Below are 7,642 nucleotides of genomic sequence, written 5' to 3' on the forward strand. Positions count from 1 at the left end.
GGTAGCATTGTGGATAGCACAATTGCTTCACAGCTCCAGGGTCCCAGGTTCGATTCCGGCTTGGGTCACTGTCTGCAGAGTCTGCACATCCTCCCCTTGTGTGCGTGGGTTTCCTCCGGGTGCTCCGGTTTCCTCCCACAGTCCAAAGATGTGCAGGTTAGGTGGATTGGCCATGCTAAATTGCCCTTAGTGTCCAAAATTGCCCTTAGTGTTGGGTGGGGTTACTGGGTTATAGGGTGGAGGTGTGGGCTTGGGTAGGGTGCTCTTTCCAAGAGCCGGTGCAGACTCGATGGGCCGAATGGCCTCCTTCTGCACTGTAAATTCTATGATAATCTATGAAAACCTTCTCCTTGAAATGGTAGCTGCGGAAGCAGACTGTGACCGCCCTTGGTTGTTCTAGGCTTCAGCCGGAGTGACCGATAGGACCTATCCAACTCCTAGAGGGAGGGCTCTCCTCCCTCCCCCATCAAGTTAGCGAACGTGTCAGCTTCCGGCCCTCCACCCCACCGGGCAAGCCCACGATCCTCAAATTCTGTCTCCTCGACCTGTTCTCCAGGTCCTCCACTTTGGCTCTTAGCCCCTTATTGGCCTCCGCTACCCTCCGTAGCTCCTCACCCGTCAAGGTGAGCTGATCGCTATGATGTGACAATGTCTCCTCCACCCACTTCATCTTCTCTCCTTGCTCCTGCACCTCAACCAACGTCTTCGTCAATGCAGCTTTTATCAGGGCAAGCGTCTCCTCCACCCACTCTGAGTGAACTGTCCCTCTGAAGCCATCCTTCCAAAGCACCTCAATGTTTCAAACTGCCCCGATACCAGGGACTGCAAAGGGGTTAAGTGAGTGGGCAACAAGCTGACAGAGTACAGATACAGTGGGCAGGATTCTCCGTTTCTGAGACTTAAGTGTTGACGGTAACGGAGAATCAGTGGACAGAAAAACTGGACCCGATTCCGCTACCGTTGAGGGGCTAGCACCGGTGCCACGTGGAAAATAATCAATTCCAATGAAAAACGATGCGGGATTCGCCGGGTCTGTGATCGACACTGGGGAGGCTGACAAGCTGCAACTGCACATACACATTACAATCCCCACACACACTCATTCCAGCCAACAAGATGGCACTGGTTGTACTGGAGCGCGCCCATACAGCTGATGGGTTGTCTGGGGCCAGAGGGCACTCCGGCGGGGGGTGCCCTGGAGGGACATCTATTTGACCCATGGCACCAGGTTCAAAGTGGGCTGTTAGCGGTGTGCACAGCTGCATGGCTGCTGCAATGATGCTCCGTGCATGACCACCCCGACCCCACAGCCCACCTCCCGGCCACCCCCCACTACTCCCCGCAGCCCTGGCAGAAGCCCCCCGGCCGGCGGCACAAATGTCAGCAAACTATGGCAATGTTGGACACCTTCCATAACCCCCCTCCCTCTCCCTCAGCAGCCGCCAGGCCGGTTTTACGATTTTTGAACCACACTGTCGGGAATTCTACCCATTGGAGGCGGAGAATCGTGGAGGCCCTGGAGAGTACCGGGTCAGGCCCGCTAATGATATGCAAATAGTGTCTACTGTACACGCGGAGTGAAACGCATTGACGTCGTTTTCGAGGTGACAGAGAATCGCGATTTGGCGTCAAATCGGCACCTCTCCTCCTAATTGCATTTGCCGATTTTGGCGTTGGCTAATGGAGAATCCAGCCCAGTGTCTCAAATCCAGCTATCTGAAAACTGGCGATGTCCGAAAACCAGACATTTTTTAAGCTCCCTTCCCAATGCAGGAATTAGAATTATTATTGATGAATAAAATAACTTAGCAGCTTCTTCAGCTCGATGCTGCATTAGCACAGTCCCTGTCTTTTCCTGTGGTCCAAGCGACTCTCAACCCTACACGACTTGGCCCAAACCACATGACCTGCAAACTAGCAAGATCCTAAATCCAACACAGTTTCTGCCCCGGAATTGCTGGTTGAGACACTAAATGTGAGGAAGTGTGAGGTTATTCACTTTTATCATAAACAGAATATTTTTAAAAATGCATTAAACTTGTAAATGTTGCTGTTCAGAGAGACTTGAATATACTGATACAAGGAACATTGTAAGAGGATTGGAGTTACAGGAATGAATAAGTCCTACTACAAGTCTACAGGGCTTTGGGGAGACCACAGCTGGAATACTGTGCACAGTTTTGGTTTGTATTGTCTAAGAAAGGATATATTTGGAAGAAGAGCTAGGGGAGGAGATAGAGGAGGGTATGTGGGCTGATGCCCTAAGCAGGGTAAATTCCTCTTCCTCGTGCGCCAGGCTTAGCCTGATTCAATTCAAGGTGCTACATAGAGCACACATAACGGGAGAAAGATTGAGCAGGTTCTTTGGAGTGGAGGACAGGTGTGGGAGGTGCGGCGGAAGCCCGGCAAACCACGCACATATGTTTTGGTCGTGCCCGGCACTGGAGGGGTATTGGAAGGGAGTGACGGGAGTGATCTCGAAGGTGGTGAAGGTCCGGGTCAAACCAGGCTGGGGGCTAGCTTTATTTGGAGTTGCGGATGAGCCGGGAGTGCAGGAGGCGAAAGAGGCCGATGTTGTGGCCTTTGCGTCCCTAGTAGCCCGGCGTAGGATTTTACTCATGTGGAAGGAAGCAAAACCCCCCAGACTGGAGGCCTGGATAAACGATATGGCGGGGTTTATAAAATTGGAGCAGATGAAGTTTGCGCTGAGAGGATCGGCTCAAGGGTTCACCAGGCGGTGGCAGCCATTCCTCAACTACCTAGGGGAACGTTAGAGGGAAGACAGATGACCAGCAGCAGCAACCCAGGGGGGGAGGGCGGGGGGGTGGAAAGTTTTAGTTTATGTTCAATGATTAGTTTACCATGTTGATTAGCCATTTGTTCACTGTTAAATTTTCTTTTTTGTTATGTTTGATTTGTAAGGGGAAAAAATTGTGATCGAAAAATTTTCAATAAAATATATTTAAAAAAAAAAAAATAAGAAAGGATATACTTGCATTGGAGACAGTATAGTAAAGGCTTGCTAGATTGGTACTTGGGCTGAGAGGGTTGTCCTTTGAGAGGCTGAGCACATTAGATCTATATTATCTGAGGATTAGAAGAATGAGACGTGATCTCACTGAAACATTCAAGATGAAGGGACTTGACAGGGCAGATACTGAGAGGTTGTTTCCCCGCCTGAGGGATCTGGAACAAGGGACAGTTTCACGATAAGAGGTCCATCATTTAGGATTGAGTTGAGGAGAAATCTCTTCACTCAAAAGGTCAGAATCTTTAGAATTCTCTACACTGGAGGGTTGTACACATGTCATCATTGACTAGATTTAAGGCTAGGAGATACAGATGTGTGGCTCGGGGAATCCAAGGATATGGGGAGCAGGTGGTAAAGTGAAGCCCAAGATGCCATACTGAATGGCAGAGTAGGCTGCATGGTCTTCTCTTTTCTTTTATGTCTCATGTTCATTAAACTTCATGTTACAGTGAAATCAATGTTGTGTACCATTTTTTTCAATGCTGATTTCTTCTCATTCCTTCCTCAGAAACTCTAATTTCCAAGTCATTATACTGTTGAACTTCAGAAGAACTCACTTCAAGTATTGCTGTCAGATGTCTACAAAAGTACTAAATTCGGATTGATGTTATGGAAAGTTTCTTCATTATTCAAAGTTGTTAAATTGGCAGAGGATAGACATTGTGACTTTGCAACGACTTCTCCTGCCTCCTCACATTTTCCCAACTGAACAGAAACAAAGCAAGGAGCAGTCACTGATTTCTGTCACTATCACTGATTAGATCAACTATTGTGTTTGCACTTTAACCATATAGCCTTCTAAAAGGCACCTATTCTTCTTAGGCAAAATATAATAAATTTGAATTTAAATAAGCAAGCCGCCACATTCAAACTATGTGATTAAGTTACGCCAATTCTTCTACTGCCAGTGTGAAACACGACAATTAGTTGAGGTATTGAAGCCTCTTTTAAGGTTAAAAAGTGCCTTAACGCTACAGCGTTGTTACAACACAGGAGGAGGCCATTTGATCCATCATGTCTGCACTGGATTTCTTAAATAAGCAATTCACTTAGTGCTATTTATCTGCCTTCTCCCTATAGCCCTGCACATTTTTCCTTTTCAACTGACTCGGCTCGAGTTGATACGGGGCAAGTTACATTTGCAGCACCCAATGGAAATCTCCAAGAGAGAATGTAACCATCTGTGCATTACTATCACTGAATCCCCCACTATCAACTTCCTTGGGGTAGCCACTGAACTGGGCCAGCTACACACACTGTGGCTACAAGAGCAGGTCAGAGGCTGGAAATACTGTGGAAATTAACTCCCCAAAGCCTGTCCACCCATATACAAGGAACAAGTCAGGAGAGTGATGGAATAATCTCCACTTGCCTGGTTGAGTGTAGGGTCGAGTGCAGCTCCAACAACAGCCAAGAAGCTCAACACCATCCAGGACAAAGCAGCTTGGTTGATTAGCACCCCATCAACAACCTCCAGCATCTATTCACTCCACCACAGACCCACAGTGGCAGCCGTGTGTACCATCTATACGATGCACTGCAGCAACTCGCCAAGGCTTTTTTGACAGCATCTTCCAAACCCACGACTTCTACCACCTAGAAGGTCAAGGGCAGCAGGTGCATGGGAACACCACCACTTGCAAGTTCCCTTCAAGTCTGAAAATGAATGTGTGTACCTGAAATTGCTAATCTTCTACTTTGATGACCGACTGAGCTTTTACTTTTTTCCCCACAAACTCTGAAAACTGGTGAACGTATGTCAATTCAGCTTATGCAATTAGTACCTATCTGGATAGTATAGACTCATGCTATTAGAAGATTGGTCAAGTACAAAAATATTCTTTTCCTTGCAAAATACAAATCAAATGGTACTATATTCAAACAAAGTAAATTACCTACATATGCCAGGTTCTCAGTTTCAAAGAATTATGGGTAAAACAGCCATTTTAAGCCATTTAGATGCTTATATTTAGTGACATACATGCAAGATAAAGATAAATGAAACAACAATGTATATATCTACCTGGCACTTAATACAGCTGTTCATTCTTATCATGCTATTGTAATTTTCCGTTTACTGCAGATTATACCTTTTCAGTGGCATACCAGTAAAATGTTTATAACATTTCAATCAAATACTGGATTATAAACCAGATTGTAACTTGTCACATAAACAGATAGGACCTTGGCCCCTTATGCTTGAGCGCTTCTGCATTGCATGTCCAAATGTAGACAAACAGGCAGTCTCCTTTTCACCACATTGGAACCTCCCTTTGGAGGTTCTATCAGGAAACATCTGATGGACAAATTGTCTAACATTTCTATTGGAGTGATAAGAATGATGTTGGTAATTGTGTGTAATGTCTGCAATACTTCTGCTTTCAGTCTGCCTGATTTGGCAAAGGGCAAAATATTGTTACTGTGCTAGAGAGGGGTTTTGAAGAAGAAGTGACTCCATTGTCGAGCATAGCCACATACATTGTAGTGGTATGCTTACCTGGCCCTGGAGTAGGTCCAATTTCAGTTTGTCTTTTTCGACAACCCCGAACCTACAATACTGCTACAGATGTCCAATTGATCATATGTTTTGCATTCATCGGTCAGCATGGTTTTATGAAGGGTAAATCGAGTTTGATTAATTTGCTACAGTTCTTTAAAAATGTAACAAGCCAAGTAGACAATGGGGATCCTGTAGATGTAGTATATCTGGACTTCCAGAAGGCATTTGATAAGGTGCCATGCAAAAGGTTAATACACAAGGTAAGATCACATGTGGTTGGGCTAATTTATTAGCTTGGATAGAGGATTGGCTAACCGACAAGGAAGAAAATTGGGATAAATGGGTCTTTTACTGGATGGCAAGATTCAATTTGAGGGTTGACAAAGGGTTCAGTGTATTGATAGGGAGATATTAGGAACTTGGGTCCAGATATGGAGTCCAATACATAGCAGGTAATTTAGACATTAAACTGACCAAAGGAAAAGACTGCTAGCAGCAGAATCAGTGGAATATACCCCCAGCCCGAGTTACCTTGTCCCATTCAGACTTAACCTCATTAGTGGGAATACATAGGATGTCCCGGTTCAGTCAAGATGATCCACTCAAGATCCATTGTCATTCGGGACAACAATATTTTAACGAGAATAGATTCAAGTCTGGGCACCTCAGGGGTGAACCTTTGTTGAGGGAGTGGGTGGAGCTTAGAGAGAGAGAGAGAGAGAGGAAAAGCTTTGAACAGTTAAAGAAAAGATTGTGGAAATTGACTCGGGTTTTTATGAAAGTTGCCATTGAGGCAGCCATTGAAAAAAGGATTCTGAACAAATGTCCCGAATAGAAGAAAAGTGCTTCGTAAATACAAGTATTGCCTTTGTCTGTGATAGTGGAACATGAGCTGCATTTTCATGTACAGTAAGGTTTAATGTGAACTCGTGTGTTAAGGTTAAGAAACTGCACATAATCTGTTAGTGTTAGCTGAAGTAAAAGTTTAAATATTGTTTTCTTTTGTTTTAATAAAGATTGTTTATAAAATAACCAAGCTCTTTCTTATATTATCACTCCTGGAACAAATTGATATTTCCGCACCGCTTAAAAACATTACGTGTCTGGTTCAGTGTCTTCGCCATTATTGAGTGCTGACCAGGCGTCCGTAACAAATTGGGGGCTCGTGTCGGGATTCTTATGTATAATTCTTGGTTTAGCTTGGGGTTATCAAACTTAAAGACAGTGAGTGTGTGGATCGATTGCATTCTTGTCTGGTTTAAAATATTGAATAAGGAGTGACTGAAAATGATCCTTACAATTGCAAAAGATGTCCTGGGGGTGGAGGAAATCACTCGGGAGGATTTAAAAGGGGACTCGAAAGCAAAGCTGTTGTGTTTGGCAGAGAAACTGCAGTTAGCCCTGCCAAAAGGGTCAAAGGTAGAGATAATATAGACCATAGCTTAATATTGAAATTTACCAGTAACACAGTCTAACCCATTCGAACTAGTTCAAATCCAATTAAAAATGAAAGAATTGGAAATGCAGCAAAAAACAGAAATAGAGATGGCAAATGAAGCCAAAGACAAAAAGTTTTTTTCAGAGGGAAAGATTAGCAAAGGAAGAGAGAGAGGGTGGCATAAGCAAAGGAAAGAGAAATTGAACTTCAGAAATTGGCACTGCAAGGAGAGCAACAATTTAAAGTGTTGGAGGCAAAGGCAGGAGCTGAGGAAGTTTCAGGGGAAGAAGAAATAACCCATGGACAAAGGTTTAGTAGGGACATGTTTAAGTATATGTAAGCATTGCCAAGATTCAATGAGAACAACTTTAAAGAGTACTTTATATCCTTTGAGAAAGTAGCTAAACAATTGAATTGGCCAAAGACCATGTGGGTGGTGTTGGTTCAAACAAGGTTAGTAGGTAGAGCTTGTGATTTGTTTGCCTCACTATCAGAGGTGGTATCTGGGGATTATGATGTGGTGAAGAAAGCCATATTAAGTGCCTATGAACTAGTGCCAGAAGCCTACAGACAAGTTTAGAAATCTAAGAACTAGGGTCAGACCTATATAGAATTTGAAGGAATTAAACAAGCAAACATTGATAGATGGATGAGGGCAATAAAAATAAACTAA

At 44.2% G+C, this 7,642-nt stretch overlaps 1 protein-coding gene across 2 annotated transcripts in view; it reads left to right on the plus strand.

The window, feature by feature from the left end:
• Positions 1–6,563, plus strand: part of rnf41l (ring finger protein 41, like) — a 62,969-nt gene extending 56,406 nt beyond the window's left edge. For both annotated transcript variants that reach the window (XM_072468043.1, XM_072468042.1), the window contains exon 8: positions 3,540–6,563. The gene's annotated coding sequence lies outside the window, so the exon portion shown is untranslated. The remainder of the gene's footprint in view (positions 1–3,539) is intronic.
• Positions 6,564–7,642: the final 1,079 nt, after the last annotated feature.

Source organism: Scyliorhinus torazame, chromosome 11 (genome assembly GCF_047496885.1).
Source record: "Scyliorhinus torazame isolate Kashiwa2021f chromosome 11, sScyTor2.1, whole genome shotgun sequence".
NCBI classification, from domain to species: Eukaryota; Metazoa; Chordata; class Chondrichthyes; order Carcharhiniformes; family Scyliorhinidae; genus Scyliorhinus; species Scyliorhinus torazame.